The 25,580-nt window shown below is 50.3% G+C and overlaps 1 protein-coding gene across 1 annotated transcript in view; it reads right to left on the bottom strand.

The window, feature by feature from the left end:
- Positions 1–25,345, bottom strand: part of PLXNA4 (plexin A4) — a 445,628-nt gene extending 420,283 nt beyond the window's left edge. The window contains exon 1 of the mRNA XM_075024595.1: positions 25,234–25,345. The gene's annotated coding sequence lies outside the window, so the exon portion shown is untranslated. The remainder of the gene's footprint in view (positions 1–25,233) is intronic.
- Positions 25,346–25,580: the final 235 nt, after the last annotated feature.

Below are 25,580 nucleotides of genomic sequence, written 5' to 3'. Positions count from 1 at the left end.
TGGATAGCAGAAATCTTAGCAGCTGGGAAGACAAATAATGCAGTGCCATAGACATACCCAGTCTCTTAGGCTGCTTGGTCTGCAAGAGACTAATTATATTACAAGAGAAAAACCAATAAACAAAAGGCCAAAGTGAGCAGGCAGTGAGGTCTGAGCTTAGGCTCTGAGCTGGGTATTTCCAAAATAAACCCAAACTGCCTTCCCACAATGACCAGGCTCACTTGTCTTCCCTTCAGAGACGTGGCCAGCAGCGATGCCATGACCCAGCGTGCAGGGCTCCTGTGCAAGACCAGACTGTCCCTCTGAGCAGCTCTACGTGGCTCCTGCCACAACAGCCTCTTCACCAGCACATTCAAGGTCCCTGGGAAGGTCACACAGCCTTTACAGCCCCAGGGATCTGTAGGGAAAGACCTTTTGTCAAAAAGCCACCCTTCTTTGTCTTCCGCTGTCAGGAATAGCTGTCCCTCTGCTCTGCTGCACCCTTCTCATGCAGTGGCTCTGCTGAGAGGATGCCACAGGTCATAACAATACTCTAAAAGCTTTTCTTTAAGACTGGATCTCCTGGATGAGTCTCTTCATCATCCCACAGCATAAAAAAAGCTGAGTCTCTGCCTACCTCCTTCTCTGACCACAGTTAGGCTGTGGTGTTACACAACCTTCATGACACATAGCAATCCCAAAAGAAGATATCATTCTTTTTTCCAGAAGTAGTGCTACACCAGATTTGAACCTAGCCTGAACATGAAATTGGAGCAGAGGAAGCCTTCTTGCAAATCCAGCTGTTTCAGACAGGGTTCCATTGATGGTCAGAGGAAGGTCTCAGAGTCAGCTCCCACACAAGGTCTCACACCACAATCCTGCCTGTGGAACTAGGGTCCTACTCCATGGCTTTCAAATAACACATTCCCCATAAGACAACTAGAATTCACACAATTTGGTTTAAGGACTCGTTTCCTCCTGAAGGACAGCAAGTTATGATGCTACCATACAGCGTGGTTACTTGTTTACTGTAGTTGACTGTTTCCTGCAAACTTTAGAGACCACTGAGTTAGAGGGTGCAGCTTGGTTCTGCTCAGGGCTCTCCAGGACAGGATCCCAAGACTCTACAACATGCAACCCTATGGCCAAGAGATGGGGCCTTGGACAAGAAAAGTTTGGATGCAAAAAAGCCTAAGAAGAAGAAACTTCCTTAACTTCTTTTAACTCGGATGGTGGGAGTTATTAGATAGGAAAGCTAGGGCATGCTGAATACATCCTCAAAGCCCAGCAACTTTCAAGTGGAGAAAGTCAAGAAGGATGCGCTCTGACTGAGGAAGTAGGAATAAATCAGGAACAAAGAGGACACAAAGGACCGGTCTATGAATTGAGAGGGAGGGAAGGACTTGGGAGGAAGCATACAGGGAGAGGGCAAATAGAGAGCTGGAGCATTCGGGTTTGATTGACAACCTCACAAAAGCCACGGTCATGTCCCTGTACTGGCAACCGGCACAAATCCAACCCCACTACGAGAGCCCCTGAAAGGAACGTGTCACTGGGTGAACATGGGACATGACAGCATCTCCCCATTTGTCTCAGACACATACAACCCTCCTGCCATCAAAGGTGGCAGACAGATTCACATCCCCAGGTCCCCTGCCACAGCCACATGTTGGCAGCAGGGACGCTGCAAGGTCAGCGGCGAGAGGAGAGCCTGGCTGCAAAAAGCCACGGAAGCAAACCTGCCCAGGGGCTCAGAGCAAAAGTACGTATTAAAATCTAGAACACAGCCAAAACATGCTGCAAAACAGCACTGTGACGGGGGAGAAAACCCACCCCCACCTCCCACAGAGTGGGTCTGACACCACCCCACCGTCCCGGTGGTTGGTGGGATGGATCAGTCAGTTCTCCACCGGGCAGCACCCGGGACTCCTGGGCAATGCCAGGGACATGGACTGGGCGGTTAACGAAGCCCAGTGTTAATCAGGCGGCACGCTCCTCTGTTTACTCCTGCTCCGCTCAGGCACGGTTATTCGTTTCCCAGGATGCGGGAGGCCGTGCAGAGATGCTGACGAGGCAGACGCCCAGCGACGGAGCCAGCACACAGCGATTCAGCACGGAGTGCAGCTACACAATCCCTTTAATCTCAGCTAAAGATATTTTTTTTTCCTGTCTTCCTTTAATAAACCCTGATTACCATGGATAGAAGCTTTTCTTTGGGAGTCGACACGGCATGAAAACTCATACAGAGACATTGTCGACAGCTCCCCCAGTAAAGACCGGCTTCTAACTTCAGCTAAACCCTTTCTCCCTGAACTTACAACCTGTCCAACGCATAATGGAGACTGAAGGCAAGTCTCTTTTTGAGGGCATCCTACACCAGAGTATCTTTTCTTTGAGAGCTCACCGCAATGAATAGATCCCAGCGCAGGCTGCAGCTTGTCCCAAATGAAGAGATTAATTTCAGGAGTGGTTTGTTTGCAAGGTATTTAAGCTAAGGCGGGACAATATGGCCCTCCCCCATCACACAGCTTGTTCTACTCAGGCACTCAGGTGGTGCCCATCACCTTGTTACCTGTGCATCTATCAGAAGGGTATTAACACTTGCCATGAGTGGGGCTTTCTCTCTTTTTTCCTGATTCCCCCATGTCATAAAACTGCACGTGGATGGTGTTTCTGCCTGTGTTTCAGACTCGGTTTCCTATCAGCAAAAGCAGGTCAGAGCTGTGCTCCTTTGTGCTTGGAAGAGAGAGCAGAGAGGTTTGTAATGGTTTCACAGTTCCTCCAGGAATTTGCTACGCGGAGACTCGAATGAAAGAACACAAATATTCAGTGTCACAGAAACAAGAATGGAGTTTTGAGGTCATGGAAATAACCTACAAATCCAGAGGCCGGGGTTAAACTCTCTTTTCTGGAGCAGACTCAGCTATGAGTCTCCATGGCTGAGTGCCAACCTCCACAACACAGGTAACAGTATTTCCCAGTCTCCTGAAAGTATTCTGAGGATAAACCTACTAAAATTATTCCTTATCGCAGTAACTGGGGAAATGTAAACCCCCAGACAAACAAATTATTGCAGCAAGAGCACACAAGGTCATTGATTTTAAGCAAACCATGTCACAACAGTGCCTAACTTTGCTAATCCTACCTCAAGGAACGTCTGTATGAGACCATATAGGTCCAAAGCACGGAGAAAAGTGAAGAATTGCCAAAAAGCTAGAGTTTCAGGTTGACTTCTGTTTCAAAGTCTCATTCTTGTCCCCAACAAAGCCATCGTACACTCCTGGCTCTCTGTTCTCCCCACCACAAAGTGTTTCTCCACTGTATTGCACTGACGTGCAGCTCTCGTGGGGTTGGCAGTGCCAAGCTGGCCAAGAAATTAAAAGGCACTTCACAGGTAAGGAGATCGTGATCACCTCTAGACACAAAGAGGAATAAACACAGCCTCTGCCCCTAAAGGAATGATGAATATTGAAAAGAAAATGAACTGGGTTTCATCCCAGCAGGTCTCCCCGGCTTGTATATCAAGTAGAGCATTTTAGGACAGCCTTGAGGGAAACTGCATTCTCTTCCTCCGAAGTCAAGCTTATGCTCACAAATTCCCCTCAAGGCTTCGGGGGCTCTGAAGAGTACCCAAGTGAAGTCTTTAAATTTTCTGGACCTGGTTCAGATGGGAGCCCTCCAACACCACTTTGACCCCAAACAGCAAGAAAGGGGCTCTGACCCCAGCTTTCTTCATGAGTCAGCAGGCAGCTATTTTCTTGTTGGCTGAGGCTGTATAGCACAGTTTATATTGCATTGAATGCCAGTGGGTGGATGTTTCCCCCTGCTTTGCAATCTTGGGAAGATCTGTGAGACACAAGTCCTCTCTCTCAGGCTGAAGTCTTGTAATTAGCACTGTATAAATCCATGAAGAGCCAAATCTTGTAAGACAGGGACCATACTTTAGCTGTCTCCCAAAAGCCTGGCACAGAGAGTAACTCCATATTCACAGTGACTTTGTGATCACTGGCTATTTCTCTCTCAAGATCTACATGAGACACTGGCAAGGATAAAATGTGGGACTTCTTAAAGGAGAAAAACAAAACCTTTAGACTTTGATCTACTGGTTGTTGGAGCACTGAGATCTATATTTGGAGGTGGGGAAACCACTTGCAAAGAAGCCAGGAGAGAATCCCCAGTCTTCAAAGTCTGAGATTTTGCTACATATTCAAAAGGCAGCTGGAGCAGAGCAGCCCAAGAGACACAAGGTAAAACCAACAGGACTGGGAAAATCAGAGATGATACCAGGATGGGGAATAGGTTTGGAAATAAAGCTTCAGAGGGACGTAGAGCTGGTGGAATTGCTGCACAAGATCAGGCTATCTGCAAACCAGATGACCTTCAGTTACCAGTGACCAGTACTTGATGGTTCAGAGAGTATGAGAAGTTCTCTCGAATGAAGAGCGTACAACTGGCCAGCCCAATGGGATTAACGCAGAGCACGGCTGTGTTCTCGGAGAGATCTGGGATCCTCTAGAGTAAGGACCATCAATCCTGCAACTATATCAAACCTTACAGTGGGATGTAGGCTGAACACACAGCAGGAGTAGGAACATGGAGAAAATGCTGGTAACAATACTATATTACTGGGAGGACAGAGTCAGATAGAGGTGTGATGATTTCTCTTCAGTGATGCAGGGTTTGCAGCAGACTTCATTCTGAAGTCTCCCTTTACGCTTTAATCAGCATAAAATTTCCTCCTTTCATTTATGGCAGGTATCCAATCCATTTTGGAGCAGCAACCACTAGCTATGGATGGGGCCAGTGAAAAGATCTGACACAGCAAATCCTTCATCTTCAGCTTCCCACATGAGTGGCTAAAGAGAGCAGATGAGCGAGTACGGTCCCATAAAAAAGGGATGGCTGGACCATCTCAAATTTTAGCCAGATCTCAAGTCCAACACACCCATTATCACTAGCGGAAAGAAGTAGTGCTGGCTGGCATTCGCTCTCCCAAACCTAAAGGAAAGCCGGTGTACTGCCACCTTTAGCAGTATTTTTATAGTGACATCTGTACTAGAGATTATGGGGGAAAAAAATTAGGCATCTCCTTGTATCATTTTCTCGGCACTTACTAACTCTGACCAAATTCCTAAATGCTTCTGGGTGGGTTTTTATGCACCCATGAATGTCCTGGGCAGACACATGCCATTTATTTTAGCAGTCTGCCTTTTACATGACAGCTCTTCCAGCAACTGGCCTCTATCTTTCAGCCCTTGAGCAGGGCAGATGAGGGACTGTCTTTTTCCACGTTTCTGTAGCACCTAGGGCAATTAGGTCCCAATCTGGTTAGTTCATAACTTGCACATGTTAGCTGAAGTAATCTATTTCTGCTGACTCCGTGGGCTTGAAAAGAGATCTTTAAGAGATGTCATAAGGCTGACAAGTCTGTATTTCTGCCCCAAAGTTCACCAGCCTGAAATTCCAGGCATCTTTTGCAGATACAAGATTGCTACAGAGCATGGTCTCTTCTTTACAAATGAAACAATACAGCACCAAACAGACACTTTTTTGAGCAATACTAATCTACTGCATGCTTTACTTGGCTTTCCCTTACAAATATAATAAAAACTGCATTAAAATTGTTTATCACTTTTAACCATTCTGACATACAAGTACTTTTTGTCAAGTTCAAAACGAAGCCCAGCTCAGTGCAGCTGCTGCGTTCAGAACGAGATTCCCCCCGAGAAAAAAATACCCAAGATCAGACCAAGCAAGCCATGTCCTCTTCAGAGGACTTTCCTTCAGAGCACTTTGGCTAAAGCCTTCTGTCCCCACTTGACTTGGATTTTTTTTTTTTTAACAGGCTGAAGGGCAGTTGAGATGCCACCCGATCCAAAAGGCAAAAGAAGGGACAGGACTCTGATGGAGAGCCCTGTGCTTGCACTAGCAGAGATATCCAGCTGAGACACAATTTCAAGCCCAGCAGCAGCAAGGGGGATTGACTCTACTCGTTGTGCCGATAGCTGTAATGAAGCAGTGTGGACGCAGCCCTGATAAGCAGCAGCTTTGCGAGCATTTCAGGGAGGGGGGGGGGGGGGAAAGCAGTCTGACATCTATTGCCACCACAGTCCCACGATGCTCCATTTTACAGACAATGCAGGAAGACCACAACAGGTTCTTTCAGCAGAGAATCAGAAGCAAAACTCACCCCCCCCCACCTTCCAAAAAAAAATGCCTGGATAAGCTATTACTAATTTGCTATTAATTTTCTCTTCCAGTGACTTTGTCACTGCAAGGCAGAGGACAAGCCTAGCTGCTGCCAACACATACAAAGGCCAATGGAAGTTATTCTTAGAGCCCTGCCCGGCTGTTGCTGCAGGATAACTAGCTCCAAATCATGCTTGACAGTCTCAAGATAGTGCTGAGCTAGACAGGACACCAATGGTAGGGATCAGATACAGAGGAGAGACAGAATTGTGCTAGTATGGGTAAAAAGCTAATCCCATGCTATGTTTGTTAACAAGAAGATTAGAAGAGGACCGATGTTGTATACACACATAAAGGCTGCATTTGCAAGGTGATACACAAATCTATCCTGTACAGCATCCAGACACCTTTATTTTTGCACAAAATTATGCAATTCCTGTAGTCCCAGTGCAGGGCAGTCTGTGCATGCATAATTACACTGAGCATTAGCAGCAACACCTATAGCTCAGGTTGTCTGACATGTTCTGTACTAAGACTCGGTTTTAAGGTCCTCATTACTTTGACAGACCTGAACTGCTCAGGGGACAATTTCCTCAGCTCGGTGTCTGCCTCAGGCTAACATCGCCGTAGAAAGTTGCATTCAGAATGGCTTGGGCAATTCTGAGAACTAAATTAGGAGAAAAGTTTTTGCAAGTTATTGATTTTAATTTTTTTTTTTCCTGTGTTTGACCTTGGTTATATTCTTTCCACTGTCTTACTGAAAAGCTTCCATGCTTTGGAGCAGGGAGTAAAAATTGGGAGGGTCATCCCCTGCTGTCATGGGGATCTTGTGGCCATGCCTGATAGTCTTTCTAAATCTGACCAAAGTACAGCATCTTATAACACATACACTGCACGTAAGGCTTTTGCCTCTTCCACTGCTCCCAGGATGGCTCAGACAGTGCTTGGGCTATCACCACAGGAGGAGTAAAACATGCTCAACATCGGGGATGAAGGGACTAAGCAGGTTTTCCCCACGCTTATTCGCTGTGTCAGCTGGAGGCTGTTGTGGTGCTAAGCACTGCTGCTGAGGAAAACTCTTCTGTGCTCCCTGATGGACTTACGCTGCAGCTCAGCTTAATTAACCCAATCGGAAAGCAAAAGAGGAGGATGCTCTGATACAAGGAAGGGATGGCTGGAAAGTGGAGGAAGGGGAGAAAACTGGGCAGAGACAATCTAGGAAAAGGGATATGAGCAGAGACTGGGAAATGTGGGCAGATTGCAGATTTGCAAGTTCTGTAACCACTGAAACATCCCCTCCTCATGAATGGGGCATGATCCCACAGCTCCTGAGTCCCCCAGTTCCCCTAAGATGGGTTTCCTCCAGCTGCTGACTAGTTACATGAGGTTAAAGTTCTGGGGAGATGTTTCCATTTTTACCTTGCTCGAGTGCTTAGAAAATGCATATCAAGACAAAAAATGCCACTGCAGAAAGGAAAAGAAGGAAAAAAGGAGCAGGTAGTTGCTGAATGACTGCAGACTTGTCCGGCATCTTCCCTAACCCTTCTATGTGCATTGAGAAGAGGTTGCAGAAGGTCTTCCTGAGCAAAGGACAATGCTATCGCCTTCCAGTTCTTTTCTCAACACCAATATTTAACGTCAAGCCTGGAGTGAGTTACCAAATTATGAGACTTAATAGAATCAGGAGCAGCAACACTTATTTACAGACTATTCCTATATAAGTTAAAACCACACGAATGATGTGGGAGGATGGGGTGCACAGCGCCTGATGACATGGTGCTGCTGTTACTTTGCCATCCCGCCGTAGCTCACACCAGCACATCACACCTTGTCCTGAGAGGCCCTTCCAGCTCCCCCCAGTGAAATAACACATTGCTGCTTCCAAGGGCAATCAGCGGCTCTATTCAAGACGTTCCTACTAAGCTCAGGTCCCCAACTCCAGAAGTTTTGGTCTAGAAACACCCCAGAGAGACAGAGGTCCAGGGAGGGGAAGACTTGGCCAAGGTCACATGGTGTCAGCGTGGCTGGGACAGAGACACAGCCCATGGGTTTAATCCCAAACTCAGTGCCACAGCGACAAGACAAGTATTCTGCAGAGCCACACATACAGCACCAGGGGAACCTCCTTTATAGCTGATTTTCTCTATTATCACCTCCTCTGGTGCATGTTTTAGGAACACGCACCCACCCTAATGGCTCCAGAGCGGTAAATTCCCATCAGTCTGAAACCCATCCACTCCTCCAGCACTTTGCCAGCATCAGCAGAATAGGTGCATTATAAACTCGAGTGTCATTGTTGAAGCTACTTTAAATAGTTCAGTGGTCACCGCGTTCAGCTGTGAGTGTGCATGGATGCGTCCGGGGCGTCCTGAAATGACACAGCACAGAGTCCTGCTCCTGGCACCCAGCCTGCGGAGCCGGGGCGAGGAAGAGAGGAGGTGTCTGCTCCGGCTGCTCTGCTGCTAAAGCGTTCTGCAATTTGCACGTGCACCTCCCCATACCGACAAACCTCGAGAGGAGATGCTGTCAGGCTGCCATCAGCAGTGGCACTTTGTAGACAGCTTGCTGCTGCTGCAAAGCACACCTGCAAAAGGCAAAACCTCTCTTTCTCCTTCTGTAAATATCTTCCCTGGGCCAGATGCTCAGAAAGAGATGGAAGCTGCAGGTTCTCTGCACTTTGCAGGACCTGACCCTTCATTTGCATGAACACGTGCCTAGTGTTATCAACAAATCACCCTAGAGCAGCCACAAGGAGGGTGATGCAATTGTTTTAGCTATTTGCACAGCCTCATAATTGCAGATCCGTCATCACAAAGCATTAGCTGTGTTAGGATAGGTGTTACAGAGAAAACCCAGCACCAGAAACAGGCATATGAGCCCAATCAGTCTGCAAAAGATAGTTTATGGGTTTGCAATAACCAGTGGTTTCAGATCTGGGTTGTACTACCCAGAAGAAAGTGACTTGATTGCTTAGAGTCAGCTGCAAGCAAAATGTCACCCCAAACTCTAATTTAATCCAGATCCAAACGCCATCTGCTTTGTTCATCTCTGCTCACACGGTCTAAAGGCACCTGTGTCTAAGACGAGGGGCGTCTTTAATGTGGGGGCATGGAAGGTCATCTCAGTTCATAAAATCCTGCTTATTAGAAATGGAGGCCTTGATAACACAGGTTGTAAGACCTGAAGAAACACTACAAAACAGATCCACAGGTGCAGAAAGAGTAAGACCCACAGAGGACTGTCTTCCAAGTGCGTGCCATCCCCCAAGCTGCATTGCAGAGGGCGAGCCTCCCCTCATTTTCCCACTGCCTCCATCTCTCCACTCATCCCTCTCTCCAAAACAGGACTTGTTGCTCTCTTCCCTCGCCTCGCAGGATCCCACAGCTGCTCTTTGAGCACTGCACAAGTCTCAAATACTGTAAAAAAGCACGTAAGCCTGTGCCCACGCACACCTCTCCTTTGGGGATGCAGTCAGAACTGTTTCGACACGAGGTAGGAGCATCCCCCCTGCTCATGGAGAGCATCATCTGCGCTCCAGCCAAGAGGCTGGAGCACACGGTGCCTTGTCCTGGCTCCTACGTGGCTGGGACATGCAGCTTGGGGATGGCTTGGGTGGCTGCAGATGGAATTTAATGACATGAGGCATACACTCAGACAGGAGGCTGGGCTGAAATTTGCCCTCACTTCAAAGTTAGAGCCTGTAAATCTTTTGCTTTGACTAGAGGAAAAAAAGGCAGGGGGGCAGAGGAAGGGAAATGAAGTTTGGGGGGATGGGGGTGGCGTTCGGCTGAATTCTGCATTGGTTTGTACTGGGTGCTGCTTCTGAGCTTATTGGGACGGGGCTGGGGAGCACATCCAGTGCCACTTCTGGGCTTATTTAGTTTTCTTACTTAATAAAACAAAAGCATAGCACTAAGTAGAAACACAGACTTCTCCAAAAAGCAGCAAGCCCAGCTAGCAACTCCCTTTGCCAGACTGACCCTTACTAGGTCAGTGTCAGCAAACACACTCGGGAAACGTGGGACTTGCCGCGTGGACCAAACCACGCTGCAGCAAGTCCATGGTCATGGCTCAACACCATGGGCACATCAAACACCGACCTGTCCTCTGTCTCTGCCGTAACTAGGAAATCCCCATCAGCTGCCTGCAGAAGGGAGCCCACAGCTCACAGCTGCGGTCCTGCCAGACACCGGAGTGCCAAGATAAAAATTGTAGTGGCGTACACAGGTGTAAAAATGCTATCGCAATTCAGCGGGTTATTAATAACAAGATATTTCTCCTCTGTGACCATCTGCATCCCATACACCCCCACAAACCCGGCACTTTCCTCTTCCAGCTACACCATTCCCTCTCTTATTCAGGGCAGATAATTCCCTTTTTTTCTTTGCCTTCAAATCATGCACGAAGGTAGCGCTCCACAGGCAGTTTCTCTGGTACGGTCCATGCAGACTAACATTGTGCCAAGCACCATGAACTCAGAACAGAGGTTTCTCTACCGAGGTGCCAGAAATAATACAAATAAACTCTTCTTCTCTCCCTGGCTTTATATCTACAGCTCCCACACATCACTACCAGCGGGGCTTTAAAACTAAAACAGACTGGGCCTACGTGGCTTGAATTTATTCTGGAAATTTATCTCTTCTTGCTGAAAGCTCTGTGTTAGCTTGATCTTCCTGCCTTCCAAGTCCTATAAGTGCCACATGTTGCACAGCTGGATTCCTGACAGAGACAGAAAACAGGAGGTAAGAGAGAACAGATTTTATATATATTTATATATACACGAACGCAATGGCCAAGGTTTTCAAAAGTCACCTGTGAAGTTCAGCAAAGTAGCTTCAGATATCTCCAAGGGACCTATGCGCAGGAAACACAGAGCTCTTGAGTTTCCAAAAATCTGCTCTCCTTGGGCAGAAGAGGAAGGGAAAAGAAACAGGGGGCTCTGAAGGACTTGCTGCTCTGAAGATGCTTGAGACCAGCGCTTGCAGGAAAGGATTTGCAGAAAAAGCTGTATCATCAGGGACGGCTGGAGATAAGACAGCCAGGAGGAAGGATAGATCTGTGTGATGGTAAAGGGAATTGCTGACTACTTTTAATTCTCAAACTTGCTGGGGTGTGACTACTAAAATAATAATGTGTTTGTCCAGCTCCACGAGAATTTGTTCACCCTCAGCAGCCGTAACAGGGGAATATGCCCAGGCTCCAGCACAGCAACCGGTCCCACAGAGACATGGGCAGCAGCATCCACTTCCAGTGTGCCAAGCCAACTATAAAGCAAGGAAAGGTAAGGGGAAGAAAGCCTGTTCATCTCGAGCAGCATTTTTAAAAAATCACACCAAAGGAGAAAATGAAGAAAATGTTATTTCCTGTGAAATAAAGTATTGCGCTCTGTAACAGGAGCGGGAAAAAAATCAAAACCAAAACAAACTAGAGATTCAGTTCATAAATACAGGAGAAGGTCAGCTTCCTCCTCACCAATAACTCAGTCCCGCAGGAATTGAGCATGGTATTTGATATAGAGCAGATATTTGATTCCTTCCTCTGCGTGGGAAGGCTGACAGGCGTCCTCCACCCCTCCGTCCACCTTCCCCACCAACCATGGGCCGGTTTAGGTCCCTTCTGCCGACTGCCCTGCTTCAGCAGCAACATAAACCAGCTTAAAATCAGCTCCCTCTTAGCACTGAGCTGAGGAAGGGATTATTTTTTTCTGTGGTTGAGAATAGGCAGTTGCTGTAAAATGGTCTGCCTCAGCCCAGCAACAAGACGACCTTGGAAGAAGCTAATTCTGGGTGGCAAAGTAAGGCACCCACTGGCAGAAAGCAGTGGAAGAGAGACAGGCCAGCACAAACCTGCACCTGGAGACCTTCTTGCTTATTATAAAATAAAGCTGTTTCTGCTGCCTGTGTTACTGGGGAAGGAGAAGCAAGACAGGAGAGAGGACAACCACCAAGTAAAACTGCTTCATGGAAGGGTCCGTGTTTTTCTCTTCCAGCTCACTATTGCAGGTCTAAGGAGCACAGTCTTCAAGCATCACACTGTAACTTTTGCATAACCTCGTGCAGGTATGGAGAAGCCTCAAAATTATTCTACGCACACACACACATACCCAGAAGGAGGGGGGGCAGAGCAGGAGAGCAGCCTGCATGGACACGTAAGATACTGCTGGGGGGGAAATGTGGCTGGACGCACCCCACGCATCGACCAGCAGGAGCCACAGACACGTCTGCGTGAGCACAAGTGCGTGCACAACCAAGGACTGAGAAAGCAGATTGTCGCCGAGTCGCAATCTGCTTGGGATCTCCTCCAGGCTCGTGGCACCTTGTGCTGCCCTCCTTGAGCGCTCATGGCCAAGCTCCAGCCGAGCCACTTGGAGGGATGAGAAGCGGTGCACAACCTTCACCCTCTACCCCAGACAGTCCCTCAGTGACCCCTTTGCAATCAGCAAAGCCTGGACCAGCACCTCCTGAAAAGCATTAAAGCAACCGAGCTCAAAGGAAACCGCATTCCCAGACACGAAGGTTTTTCCAGGATTGCACCATTTATTCCCAGTCCTGCGGCAGAGCAAAACCTCAGACTTTTTCCTCTCTTCCCTCTCCTCCCTGCAAGCTAGAAAAAACCTGCTCCCACCAGCGCCTGATCAAGGGGTGTTGGAGGAAAAAGGAGAACTGGACTTGTCCTAAATCCCTCCTAACTCTGGCTGTGCAGCAAGGCTGCTCCTCCTTCTCCAGAAATCTCATCCTGGACCTACAAGACCTTTCCTGATGTGACCCTGGCTGGACATTGGGTGCTCACCAAAGCTGATCTATCACTCCCCTCCTCAGGTGGACAGGGAGGGGAGAATATAATGGAAGTCTTATGGGTCGAGATAAGGACAAGATCACTCAGCATTTACCATCTTGGGCAAAACAGACTCAACTTGGGGAAATTAGTTTAATTTGTTACCAATCAAGTCAGAGTAGGATAATAAGAAATAATACCAAATCTCAGAACGCCTTCCCCCCAACCCCTCCCTTCTTCCTGCGCTTAACTTTACTCCCCCTTTTCTCTCCCTCCTCCCCCCCAGCGGCACAGGGGGATGTGGATGGGGTTTACGGTCAGTTCATCACATGTTGTCTCTGCCACTTCATCTTCCTCAGGGGGAGGGCTCATCACACTCTTCCCCTGCTCCAGCGTGGGGTCCCTCCCACGGGAGACAGTCCTCCATGAACTTCTCCAGCGTGGGTCCTTCCCACAGGCTGCAGTTCCTCATGAACTGCTCCAGCGTGGGTCCCTTCCCCGGGCTGCAGTCCTTCAGGCACAGCCTGCTCCAGCGTGGGTCCCTTCCCTGGGGTCACAAGTCCTGCCAGAAAACCTGCTCCAGCCTGGGCTCCTCTCTGCATGGGGCCGCAGGTCCTGCCAGGAGCCTGCTCCAGCGTGGGCTTCCCAAAGGGTCCCAGCCTCCTTCGGGCATCCCCCTGCTCCAGCGTGGGGTCCTCTCTCCCGGGCTGCAGGTGGAGATCTGCTCCCCCGTGGACCTCCCTGGGCTGCAGGGGGACAGCCTGCCTCACCGTGGTCTTCCTCACGGGCTGCAGGGGAATCTCTGCTCCGGCGCCTGGAGCATCTCCTCCCCTCCTTCTGCACTGACCTGGGGGTCTGCGGGGTTGTTTCTCTTACATGTTCTCACTCGTCTCTCTGGATGCTGTTCCACAGGTTTTTCCCCCCACTACTTAAATCTGTTCTCCCAGAGGCGCTACCACCATTGCTGATGGGCACAGCGTTGGCCAGTGGCGGGTCCGTCTTGGAGCCAGCTGGCATTGGCTCTATCGGATACAGGGAAGGCTCTAGCAGCTTCTAACAGAAGCCACCCCTGTAACCCCTGCCACTACCAAAACATTGCCATGCAAACCCAATACACCTGAACTGTGGGAAAAATTGGCAACAATCTGTGAAAAGTGCAGGGTGAACAGATTGGCATTTTGTAACCATGTGTATTTTGCATTTGTGTGTAGAAATGTGCATATAAATGTGTATTTTTAGGTGTATGTATAAAACATACATATATATATATATATATATATATATGGGTGGATGCATGTAGTTGTATTTAAGGAAAAAGGGACCCTAGCTTCAACTACAAATGAATGAGAGAGCTGGGCACGTGCTGGTAGTACAATGCAACCCAAATTTCTTACACTGTAGGACAATCAAGACTTCTTCTCTGAAATGAATGCAAAAAAGGGCCCAAACAGCTGGGAAAAGGGTGATGCATGTGAGCAACTGCCTTTTCTCTGGCTCATGCGTAACAGAGAGTGTGTGTGTGTGTGTGTGCGTGTGTGAGCTGCAGATGAGTCAAAGTCTGAGGGCTGCCTTGTGTCAGCCATTGACTGTGCCAATGACAGCAGTTCCCGACAGCCTTTAATAACACCACTTACAGACTCCGGAGCAGGGGGGGGCAGGCGAGGGGGGAGGCGAGCCCTTCTCCTTCAGGCTGGTGCACAAGCCATCCCACATCCTTGCCAAAATGTCTTACAGGCACCCGCTGACGCCTCCGTAATTGCAGCCCAAGCTGCGACATGTTATCCTAAGAGGTAACAGAGGGTAAAGCCAGGAGAACACGGCCGGGAGGACACAGGGACATGCTGGGTAGGGATGGAGCTTTGGGGGGGACTCATCCCTATGGCCTTTCCCAATGCAGCACCCGGTACCTCCGTGGATTCACACTGCAAACACCCAGGTTTACACTGGGAAGCAACCGGGAGACAAGAAGTTATCTCTACTTCCATGCAGAATAGGTAAAACAGAAAGAAATATGTACAGACAAGCAGGTCACACTGAGAATACACAAGCCCCGCTCCCTGCCTGCACCTTGGTTCCTCAGTGTGGAGGTGGGAAATAAGTCCCCACCAGGTCTCACGGATGCTGGAAAACGCAGATTTGTGAAGATGCTAAAAATCCTCAGTTTAGTCCAGATTTGGAAAGCTTTGGGAAGAGCTTCAGAGCGCATCATGTTCTGATTATTTACTTCTCCAAGCTAAGGAGAAACCTACTTCACACACCGCCTCCTGGAGAGGCGGAAGAATCAGGCATGTAAAATAAGAAGGAAATGGAAATCGAGTTGATAGCTCCTTCCCCTTCCTAATGGGTAATACTTACCTAATTATGCCCGCTTGCCATTTCCTTTCCCTGCTTTCTTTGAGATATTATGCAGAGAGAAATTTGTCCTAAAAGTTGTTACTTTCATTCAGAGGCATCCCTTTGAGCTGTTTGCCTTGCTAAGGCAGGCAAGGGCAGCGACTCCATTATAAGGGAGTCAAAAACCCTCCTGAATGCCTCTGACAGGCGTTGGTTTTAGCATCCAGCTCCTGCTGAGCATGGCTCACCTCTCCTGCCTCCCTTCTCCATCCCTCACCCAGGCAGAGGGGTGCAGCTCCAAGGATGCCTCCTGCCCTTGCTTGGCCAAGGTGAGCAGCTCCTGGTCTCTTGGAGCCCCTGCAGAAGCCAGGCAGGGAAAACCAGAGGTTGTAAAGATGCTCCGAGTCCAGCAGCCAAAATGACTCTGCCCTCAAGCAGATTTGGAGAGAAACCTGAGACTTGGTGGTCTCACGGTTGGTGGGATCCAAGGGGAACACCCCACACCAGCCCCAAGTCCATGCCACCGTTTGGATGACTTCTCTCTAAACGCATCAGTGTCACAACCCCATATCCAAGCAGCTGGCTGCAGGTCAGGGTGCAGAAAAAGGGGTGGTAAAAGGAAAACACGACCCCCCCCCCCGGCCCACATCAACAGGGGTGACCTGACCAAAACATAGCAAGCTTTCCTGTGCCACAGCCGGCTTCCTTTCAGAGAAATCCCATTTAGTGCCATGCTTCATTCACCAGGAGGAGGAGAGGGGTTGGCACATGCAGGAGCATGTCCCACCTCAGCAGGGTGATCCCAAACGGATGCCCCACGCGACCCTACGCTAACGACTGAACACCACACTTGCGGGATGGGTTGCAGGGGTTTCTGGCACAGTGAGGGGGGAGCATTTAACCCTCTAGACCCCCACAGTGGACCCCCCCATCCTCCCCTCCACCTCCAACCTACACTTCCCTGGAAGGCCCCCTCTGCCCCCCACCCCGAGCCCTGCTCTTGCACCCCAGGTGTTTTTTTCTCTTCTCCTCAGGGAACCTGGCTTCCAAGAAGGAAAATACAAAGCCCAAAGGGATTGACTTCAAGCAATGAAACGGGCTCTGCAAAGGAAGGTGTTTTATTCCTGCTCGAGGGAGTGCTTTAAAGAGCCTCCTTTTGTTTCCTTAAAGGCTGGGAAGGATGTTTCCCAGTCCCAGCCTGGCTGACTGGGGAAGGTGGAGACCAGGAGGAATTCAAAGAACTTCAAGGGCCACGCTCTGCAAGCAACAGCAGAGATTTCCCCACGCCCAAGTCCCTCCACGTCCAGCATCCTGCACTGGTCCAGCCATTCCTGCATCCCTCCACACCCTGCAGGGGCTCGTCCCTCCAGGGGAGCATCTGCAGCGGCTGCACGGAGAACCCAGCGCTGCACCTGCAGCAGCTGTGCGAGGAGGGGCTGAGCCATCCCCCCTGCAGCTACACCCAGCAGCCCTGAAACTTCACCTCCGAGTTGTTAATCCTGCATGGAGAAAAGCTGTGTTGTTTTCCTTTTTTTTTTTTTTTTTTTTTTTTCCCCCCACCAGGCATTTTCCAGGGAGTCCTTTAAAGCTAGGAGGGGAAGAAAGAAGAACTGCACAGCTAATCCCTGCTGCAAGCTTTCCCCTGCCCCAGCCGGAGAAGAAAAGCAGCCCCACTCCTCCTGGTGCCTCCAGACATCCCTCCATCCTCCCAGCGTTCACATCCTGGCCCCGATGAGCCACCCCTGTGCAGCGGCTGCAGCATCCTCAGGGCTGCCAGGGTGTGAAGGACAGAAGGATGGAGGGAGGTTTCCTTGCAGAGCCACCTCTGCAGCGCTGCCAGCTTCGAGGAGAAGCCGTGAACCCGGTGGCTGCAGGCAGGAGACCCAGGCGTCTGGCTTTGCATCCCCGCCGCGCTTTCCCCAAACCCGTGGCTGTGTACGAATGGGCTTCTTGCAGCAGCCCCTGCTGCAACTCTCAGCCAGAGCATTGCTCAGCACCCAGCTTACAGAAAATACCCGCTCCTACCCCCCACACCCATTCCTGGGGAGCAAGACCCCCCCCGAACCAGGCTTTGTCCCACCCAGGGCAGCTGGAAAGCGATAGTTAGGGCAGGCAGAGCGATACCCTCAGCACCTCTTGCTCTCCTTGGCATCTTGCAGGCTGCAGCCAGCCCTGGGGGGGGGCCTCTCCTGCACAGCCTGGCCGAGTGCCCAGCTCCAGGGGGGGCTCAGGCAGAGCAGGAGCCCGGGACGGGAGCACCGGAGGAGCTTCCCTGCCTCCCAATGCGGAGGGATGGGTTTGCAGAGAGGGGGGGACTTCAGCAAGCAAGGAGCAGCGCATGCAAAGAGATAAGAGAAGGTATTTACCAGGCAATCACTACAAGGTCCTGTGAATATAGTATTTGTGATGGATGAATAGACATATTATTACAGAACTTAATGCAAACCCTTTGCACCAAATGGTGACATGCGATTACTAGTTTGGAAATAACTAAGCTCATTATAATGAAACGCTTCACTCAAATCCCCCTCCAAAGGATGGATCTGACGAAGGAAGGAACCTGTGACGGGAACATACTGGGGGGATTTGTTTAACCAGATCAGCCCGCTGGGCCAGCACAGCACGGTTGCTTGCCTCCAGCGTGGCTAAAGCCTGGATTGCCGGGAAGCGTAACCCACCAACCTGTGCGGACAGGGTGGGCAGTATCCCACACCCGGCATCGGGCTCTTCTTGGCACAACCCTGCGTTTAAGAGATGAAAAGAAGCACCTTTCAATAATAAATAATAATGCTAACTATGTGTTTCTATAGCAACTCATCACCATAGCAGCTAAGCGCAGGAGGAAAACTCAGAGCTCATCCTGCCGTCTTCAGGGTGAGGAGGCAATCGCCCTCCTGGAGGTGGCTTCGGTGGCGGCAGAGCTGGGACTTAAACCACCAAGTCACCCTCCAGGTTGCCCCTGAGCACTGCCCCCCCCAGGGTAGCTGTCTGGGAGGGGACTGGGTGCTCTGGAGAGGTGAAGCCTGGGGTCCAAGGGGTGATGGGGGTATGCAGCCTCAAAAGCACCGGGCGTCGAAGTCATTGCAACCCTCCAAATGAGCCCTGGGGCTCCAGGGTGGCTGGAAGGGAAGGGGGCTGTGGCATGGGACAACCCCCCCTCTTCCCCCCCAGCCAGCCAGGAGGACACCACGAAGGGGAGAGTACAAAGGGCGAGACACAACCAAAAGGAGGAAACGCCCAAAATTAGCCGTGCAAATACCCCCCCTGCAACACATAGACATCTCAGGGTAACAGCTTACAAAACTCCACGTGTTGCTCTGCTTTTAGCAAGAACCAGAAATGTGCATCAAAACCCCTGATCGATAAAAGGGCTTTCCCAAAACAGCCCAGAAACTCACTTTTATAAAGCTAGTAAGTCAAGCAGACATGCCCATCCTAATTTGGGTGTGAGGTTTGGGGTTTTTTTTTTCCCTTAAATTTCCCATTAAAGAAAAATCCAAGCAAAAGCCTTTGATTAGCTCCACAACTGGCGTGGTCGTATTCCCAGCTCACCACCTCTCCCTGTGGTGACAAAGCCATTTCCTCCAATGTAGAACAGCCTCCTGCTCCTCACCACCTCTGCAAGCCTCTTCCCACCCAGCTGAAGAAGTTGACATTGCCCAGGGACGGGACAGTGGCCGTTAGTGACTATTAGCTGTGTACATGATGCTGTTCCTCAGGCTGCTGAGTGAGTTCCCAGCCAGAACCTCCCTGGTTTTATCATCTCACTTACTTACAAAAAGTGAGTAATTTGTAAAGGTCATTAGAGCAAAATGACTATTCGATGATGGCTAAAGGGCCAGTCGCTTCTACAAGACCACCCCCATTTGACAGATAGGGAAACAAATAGCCAAGGGACTTGCTGAGTGCCATGGGACGGCTCTCTGGCAAATCAAAGTCTCCCTTTGGCAGCCCAGAATAAGTTTCCCTAAAGTAAAATAAAGCTGTGTTGCACACCAAGCACTTGCTATTCCATCAATAGGCAATTGTAACAGGATACACCTCCTTAGTCTCTAAATGAGTTTTCTTTCCAGCACTACATTATAGACAAATCCCCTGCCACAAAAAACAAATAAATCCCTTTTCACAATCAAATATGCTCTAACCAAGTCAAACAGGGCCACACGCACGTGCGGCGAATGTGCAAACCTTTTCCCAACTTCCCAGCACGACCATCTTCCCTTCGGGGGGTGGGAGAAAGGCAAAAAGGAAGGGAAGGAAAGAACATTTAACAGAAGAAATGAAGTGGCAATTTCCCAGTTCAGCTGGGGATCAATATGTGGGCTCCTCGTGGTTTCTGTTTCAAAGGGGACGAGCTCTCACCGCCGAAGCCCAGACTGACGCAACGCCAGTGCTTGACTTATGAGTACTTCATCTCGGCAAGATATTTTTAATTTAAATCTTGCTGCAGTTGAGTACGAAGCCATCCAGGCTTTGATTTACTGCTAATTCCTCGCTCCGAATCCTATAACTCTAAACTCAAGTCACCAAACAGTTTAATGCCGAGACACTCACCAGCGAGGCTCTTCATGAATGAGCGTCAGGGGGCTGCGGGTAGCAAGTGCACGTTCCTCACTTCAGAAGAAACAACAAGTATATAAATATTAACCATCTACACACAGTCCCGGAGTCCAGCATCACTTCACTATTTCAAAGGAAAACAATACTGGGCTTAAAGAAACCTCCACCACCCTCACGTTTCCTTCCCCATGTAGTGTTTTATGCTCAAGGAGAAATAACAAGCAGGTCGGGGTGGCTCATTTTGCAAACATTTGCATGCATTTGGTGCAGCGTTGGCTGTGAGGGTTCACCAAGCATCAAGATTTATTCCTCCGGCCCTTGCATAAGCTCAGAGGAGGGGGAAGCGTGTGAGTATATATCATGCAAATGCCTGTAATGGAAACCTATCCCATATTATCTGGATTAGATCCACACATTCGTCCTGTCAGAAGGACAAGGCAAATTCAAGTGCCAGTCAGCATCCCTAGATTTATTGCCAATGGCTTGGTGGGAAAGCCCCGGCAGACCACTCATGTATGGATAATATAGTTGGAAGGAAACTCAGAGATCGGGTATGGAAGCTGAGGGACACGGTGACGCAAGTTTTCTCTTCTGGTTCACCAGTGCAAATCCAGCCACGCTCAGTGGCAGTTTTTGTTTATTCCTATGCAAAAGAAGCCTGTGAATCTCAGCCTCTTGGCTTTTGGGTCTGGATTTCTGTTTCACAGCATGCAGTATTTAAAAAAACACTGGAAAGCCTTGTCGGCACAAAGCCTGGAGTAAAAGCAAGTCACAGAGTCTGCAAATGACCTCTCTCTTTCTACTGAAATGCCCCCCAAGTAAGGTCAAAGCCACCAGCTGATAGGCAGCATAGTGGGGATGGAGGTTTCAACCCAATCACTGCTCCGGCTCAGGTCTTCAGGCTCTCCTCCAGCCCTGAGAACTTGGTGTCTTCTACAAACATTAATATTTGAGAGAGAAACAGCTGGGAACATTATACTTCAGCAAAGAGTTGGCTTCCTCCATGGCTCCAGGAATCGCCTTTGAAGAGTGCGTGTCCCCAGCAAGGTTCACGTTAGCTGGAGCACTGAGCTGCATGGACTAGGCATGTCTAAAATGAAATGACCATTGGGTTTCCAAACCAAAGGGTGCCCATTCAAAGCCTTCAGAACGTCTCTCAGGGCTCACAGAGGGTTTGGGTTTTTTTGCAAAGGAAAGGGTTGCAGGACAGATGCCACACTACACTGGCTCCCGTTGCAGGGGTTGCAGGGCAGAGACTTGGCACCTCTTACCTGGGTGGCTGCTCAGCACCTTATGAGGTGCAACCAAGCAAGGATGAGCCAAACATAGCAGAGCACATGCACCAACAAAGAACAAAGAAATCCAGACAGTTCTAGTGGGATGAGTCAAAAAAAGAAAAACAACAAAGAGGAATGCCAATTCCAGAAAATCGCTACGCAAACTGTCAGTATCACATCACATCTCATTTTTGCAATGATCTCTCCATTCCCAAAGGTGATTAAAAGCATTTTGTACCCACTATTAAAGATACGGGAACTAAGGTTCATGAGAGCACAGCTGTCCTCTGGCCAATGCACTAACCCAAGATGATATTTTCTCATTTTAAAGCACCCATCTGTCATTTTTAACTGGAAAAATTTCAGTCTTGGAAGTGTCCTGTTCTGGCCAAGCACCGCTCTTGGCTGTTGAGGCATAGGCTCAAGGGCAGGGGACCACTCACTGCTCCAAGTACCACTTGGGGTTCAGCTTGTATTTCATGGGGGTGAGTGAGGATTCCCATCAATAAATGCAGACTGAGCCTTTTGCTTCTCCATGCCTCAGTTTCCCAACCTGAACCAGGGGAATGAGAACACTTTCTGTTTTAAAATACTTCAGATTTCTGAGTGAAAAACCTCTGGGGAGCCCTATGTATTTATTTCCGTATTTTTGGTCGCAGGCTCCTTGAGAGCTCAAACATAAGGGATATAAAGTGCTTTTCACCCGAAGACAGTCATGCAGGGAAGCACACTCATCACTGATACCCTGCAGTAAGTCAGTGGGTTGCCCAGACTCTGCCCAGATGGGAAGTCTCATTGCCTTGGGTGCCTGGAGCGGCTGGTGTCCATTAACTGAGTCTTGCAAGCAAGTAGGAAGGAGTAAGAAAGAGCCCTCTGGAGCCTCTCGTCACCCTGGTGGGGACCAGAAAGGGCTTTTTATTTGAGCATCAAGCAGTTTGAGGGCTTTACTATGGGAAACAGTCATAATCCAAATTGCATCCCTAGGTGGGGAGGGGAATTCATGGGCAGGACATGACACTCTTCAGTCCCAGCACTGTGGCTGCAAAGGGGTGACACTGGGTCTCAGTCTCAGCTCTGTGGGACCTCACTTTAAGGGGGTATTGTGAATAAGAAATCAAGAAGAGCCAAGTGACTCCTAGGACAGCATGCCGTTCTGCTCAGAAACACCTGTAGGCAATGCCAAGCCGCAAACTCTGGCACTGCTACCTCCAAAACTCAAAAGCCCTACCTCTAACACCCTCCTCACGTAGGATCCCAATGCGGAGCACAAGCCTACCGTGCCAGCATCATTCTCAGCTTTTTAGGAAGCTTTTCAGAGTTCCTTTCCACACAAGAAATTATTTCCTACACAGCGTTAACCCTCAGCATACCCGAATATCGTAAGACGTACAAGGCTTTTCACCGTGGGGCGTGTGAGCGCGCAAATCAAACCCCAGCACTCCGGGAAGGAGGTAGGTTTTATTGCAACCGCTCAACATCGAGGAAATTGGAAGACAGAGACAAAGCAATTCAGTAAAAGGAAAAAGATGCAACACAAAAGGGGCTCCAGCATCCCTCCACCCTTCCTCACCCTGCAGAAGTAGAGGAGTCAACACAAAACGGGCTCCGGCAGCCCACTGTCCCCCGGGATCTGGCTGCCAAAGAGGGTTTCTGCCTTGCCGGCGGCAGATAGCCTCTCTCATGCCTGCGCTGAGCCCTTTGCTTTGCCACATTTCCAGGCTGTCTAGCACTAGGCTCGCTGCGGATGCAGAGAAGGATGCTGGCAGGTGAATGCATGAGGAAAGGCTCAAATATTTCCTCTCCCCGTGGAGAAGTTCAGCATCTCTCTTAGGATTTGCAATAGCACTCATTCCTCCGCTAGCCAGGTGCCGGATTGCACACTGAACAGATTTAACACCAGTCTTCAGTGCCTACAAGGCAGTTACAATCATCAAGCAAAAGCTTCCCAACGGCACCGTGTTTGATCATCAGCCTGTATTTTAAAACGCCCATCTTGGACATAAACAACACTTAGATCATGCGGCTGTCATTTATTTTGCATTTTATTGATATCGCCGAGCGCTGCGCATTTAAGATGGGACAGAAAGGAAAAGCCTTGGACTGGTCCTTTCGGAAAGGAGACACCCCCACGGAGGATGGGTCTGGGCAGAGGAGGGAAGAATATCCCAGGTTTTCCTGACGGGGTTGGGGTTGCATGTTTAAACCTGGCTGCACACGAAAAGCAGACACGCATCTGTTGCACCGCTTGAAGCCCAGCTCTAGTGAAGGGGGTCCCCCCCCCAAACACACACACACACACACACACAAACACACACACACACACTTCCCAAGGCAAGGAAACCACAAAGGGAACGCTGCTGCTCGCATCCCCCAGACCTTAAGACTGGTGGCTTAGCCAGAGGGAGGGAGCACCTCATCTCACACCGGGAGGCACACGCTGTAATTAAAATCACAGACACGGCGAAGGCAAAAGCAACCCCGTTCTCCGCTGGTGCCACCCGCTCGCGGATTTAACCAGCTTCCCTAAACAAGACCCGGGTGAAACAGAGAGAAAGAAAATAAGTTAGCACGCTTTACGCCTTCCGAAATATCCGTGCGGGGCTGGTGCACGCTCAAGATAAGTCCCTAGAAGGCTGCGAGCGGTTTCATCGGCTGTAAAAAATCCCCTTGCCACCGTTCCTTGTCCCCCCAGCAGAAGCAGAGCATCCCCCGGCTGTCCCCGGGGTCCCGGGCCAAACCTCCCCTCTCCGCACCGCTCACCCCCCCCCCCCCCGACCTGGGAAGCCTGAGACCCCCAAACCCTCGCATCCCAAGCGTCGCAGCCCCGTGCCGGAGGGAAGCCATGAAAAAAAGAATAAAAAAAAAAAATAAAAAAATTCAGGTGCGTTTCCAGCGAGCTCTTTGGCCAGGCATAAGGGCTGGAAAGCAAAGGGGAGCAGAGACGGGGTGGAAGTTTTACGGGAGAGGAGCACGGCCACCCGGTTTCCACCTGGTCCCTTCCACTCAGGTGAGACCTGCGGGTCCCACACCCGAATCCGACACGGCGAACGCTCCAGTCCTTCCCAGTACGGGGAGCAGACGGGGCCCCAGGAGGAGGGTTTTCCTCCGGGCTGGGGATGGAGCAGCCACACGCAACCACTACAAACCCAAACAGCGCTGAGCCCTGCTGGGGCTGAGCAAGTGGGTTTGTTTATCTGGGAGGAACTCATCTGCTGCCGGAGTATTATATTTCCACCAAAAAAAAAAAAAAAAAAAAAAAAAAAGCCATGTGCGGCTCGCTGTTTAGATCACTTCTCCCTGTCTACAGCATTTAAGGGCATATGTCTGATGAACGAAGAGCATCAATACGCAGGGTTCGGTTGCAGCACACACACGCACGGAGGGAGGGAGGGTTATCGGCGCTGACTCCGCAGCCGGGATTTGGGCAAACTCTCCGGCACCTTGCACGAAGGGAAAGGACGGGTTGGGGGGGGGTGTCCCCCCTTCCCTCCTAGGTGTTCCCCGCCGGGGGTGGCCCCTGTCCCCATCCTACCGGTCACCCGGGAGGGGCTGCTCCTCCCCGGGAAAAAAAAAAAGGCTTTGCCTCCAACCCCGTCCAGCTGCAACCTCTTCGGGAGCAGGAAAAGTTTGCAAATGCCTCCAGCCCTTCGCCCGAAGAAAAAGAAAAAAATCCACACACACACACATACACACACCCCCCCCCCCGGAGAGGAGGAAAATCCGCAGCCGCGGATGGCCGGAGGTGATGAGGGACAGGCTGCCACGCTGGAGCCGCTACCTCCGGGGAGAAAAGTTGAGCCTTATGCATGGAGAAAAAGCCATCGGGGACTCGGGGGGGGGACACACCAGGCACCACATCCCCTCCGCTGCTTCCCCCCGCCAACAGCATCCTCCCAAACCGACCCCCCCCCCCCCGGCTCAAGCCGCTGTCCGCGGGGGTCCCTGCCCGCCAGCCCCGACCCCCTCCCCGCCACCCAGGGGTGGGCAGAAAGCAAGGGGAGGAGGGAGGGGGCATCTCCCAGGGCCCCCCCAAATCCTGCCAGGTGCGGAGGGCAGGGACCGCTGACTCCCGGGGCATCCTCCGGGGCATCTCCCGCTGCCCGGGCGGGGGGCTCCTTACCTGGGCAGGCTCCTCGCTTGCTTTGGGTGGGTTTTGGTATATATATCTATATATATATATATAATTTTTTTTTTTCTCCTCTCCTTTCCCCCCACTTCAGTCTTCAGAGCAGGCGCCGCATTGACACTGCAGATGGTCTCTGTGTGTGTGTGTGTGTGTGTGTGTGTGTCTCTCTCTCTCTCCAATCCCAAATACTCCACGGAGGCGGAACACGGAGCCCCTCTCTCTGCACTGGGCAAACCGCGTCTGGCTCGCCCAGAGCCGAGGGGGGGGGGGTGGAAGGGGGAGGGGGGAGGAAGAACCGCAGCTCCAGTTTTCACTCCCCCCCCCCCCCCAAATCACCCCCT

The sequence above is a fragment of the Buteo buteo genome, chromosome 4 (assembly GCF_964188355.1).
Source record: "Buteo buteo chromosome 4, bButBut1.hap1.1, whole genome shotgun sequence".
Taxonomy (NCBI): domain Eukaryota; kingdom Metazoa; phylum Chordata; class Aves; order Accipitriformes; family Accipitridae; genus Buteo; species Buteo buteo.
Note: the sequence above shows the minus strand (reverse complement) of the source record. Positions and strands in the feature narration are given on the sequence as shown.